General features: G+C 39.9%; 1 protein-coding gene across 1 annotated transcript in view; it reads left to right on the top strand.

The window, feature by feature from the left end:
- Positions 1-1,669: 1,669 nt before the first annotated feature.
- Positions 1,670-2,109, top strand: part of LOC106882122 (cornifelin homolog) — a 16,208-nt gene continuing 15,768 nt past the window's right edge. The window contains exon 1 of the mRNA XM_014932680.2: positions 1,670-1,989. The gene's annotated coding sequence lies outside the window, so the exon portion shown is untranslated. The remainder of the gene's footprint in view (positions 1,990-2,109) is intronic.

A 2,109-nucleotide genomic window follows, 5' to 3' on the forward strand; every position in this document is an offset into this window, starting at 1 on the left:
GATCGTATGAACCCAGTTTCTATTTCTATGTGTTGCTTACTCTATCAGCCTCTTTTGCCGAACAGCTATGTTGTAGGACGAAAACTAACAGTGGTTATGAAGCGGGGGGGGACAAACGATACAAACGTAATATATATAATGAATATATGCATATATTCATACATATATGTACATACCTACATCTATATGTATACATACATGCATACATGAGTACAGGACATCAAAAAAACGTTAAACACAATGAGAAACGAAAACATAGAAAATGAACTTTTTTCGAACGAAAAACAAACAGAAACGGGCTTCTTTCAGTTTCCAATCTACAGAATCTACTCACAAGGCCTTGGTCCGCCCGAGGCTATAGCAGAAGATAACTTGCCCATGGTGAGACTGAACCCAGAACCATGTGGTTGAGAAGCAACTTTCTTACCCCGCACAGTTTGCGTCTACGAAATTCCACTCACAAAACATTGGTCATCCGAGGATAAAACAGAAGACGTTTACTCAAGCTGGGATCGAACCTGTGCTGACAGGTTAGCAAAGCAAAGTTGTTTAACTATATGGCTATATGATATATAATATAATCGAAAACAAAATGGTGCTAAATGTTCCAGACTTTACCAACTTAAACAAAAAACTTGGTCACTAAAGTTCACGGCAGAAGAAAGATTCTTCTTCTCTTTCTTTCCTTCGCAAGAATTCTTCCACCATCTTCACCGCCTCCGCCTCCACCACCACCATTTCTCTATAACCACTGCCATTTCTACCATCAGTGGCTTCTCAACGCCACTTTCCCACCTCCCCCATCATCATCTCCATCATACAACTGCCCCTCCTTCCGCCAACGACACCCTCATCTTACTGCCGCCACCACTTCTACCTCTACTACAATTCTCACCCACCTCATACACACACGCAAACACACAAACACACACATACACAAGGGACTGAGCGTTAATTACAGAAGTATTTTTCATATCTCACACACACACACACACACACACACACACACACACACATACATTCTCTCTGTCCCCTCTCTCTCTTTAATGCAAGTCTGTACCAAAACGGTCGCTCGAACCGCTAGAAATAAAAACCGAATCCCAAAACTCTCACATCTCTATCGCAGGATGCAGTCACTGATGTACGTAGACAGGATGGTCGTGACTGGAACGCTTTTAACCACAGCTATGCCCAGTCACTGTTAACCTTGAGCTAAACAACAATTACAAAATACACACACACACACACATACGTATACACAAACATACACACACCTTCTTTCTCCTTTTTCACCCATTTTCATTCTCATGCGCGCACACACACACACACACTCATGTACACACGCACATATACACACATACACACGCAGCCAATACACAACCGCACGCGCGCGCACACACACTCCCTTTTTCTGCCCCCACCCCTATACGTGTTAATCGTGCAAATATTACTATTAGCATTGCATCCATCACACACACACACACACACCCCTCACATATTTAGGGAATCCAAGGCCAAAAGCAAAACGAAACAAACTCCCTCCAGCCTCCATCTTCATCCACGAAAAACTAAAAAAAAAGAAAATTACAAAAAAAAAAGAAAAAGACGCAAACAAAATCAGAATGTAAACCCATTTATTTTTTTGCTTTGAAACCCTAAAATTCTTTCACCCCAAGCCCTCTCTATATAGGGACCAATACCAGGGGATATATTAAAGCTACGTGTCTCTTGCAAGAGGACAAATACAGAGGCAGAGGAAGAGGGAACTTCTTACAGGGGCAGTAGTAGCAGTGTGTACACGCATCTATGTGTATATATACATATGTATATATACACTATATATATATATATATACATTCGCACGAAAAGAGAGGCATAGCTAGATGTACGTACATAAATAAATAAATAAATAAAATAGGCAGAGATAGCAACAGACGAAAAAAGCAGCAACAATTTTTCCAAAGTTCTTCACCGTTTCACGTTTTATATGTAAGTACAAACATAATGCTATCGCTCTTAGCTTTAATTTTTCATACACACCAAATACACCTAAAACACGCCGTGTATCTGTGTATAAATATATATATATATATATATATATATATATAT

The sequence above is a fragment of the Octopus bimaculoides genome, chromosome 26, assembly GCF_001194135.2.
Source record: "Octopus bimaculoides isolate UCB-OBI-ISO-001 chromosome 26, ASM119413v2, whole genome shotgun sequence".
NCBI lineage: Eukaryota > Metazoa > Mollusca > Cephalopoda > Octopoda > Octopodidae > Octopus > Octopus bimaculoides.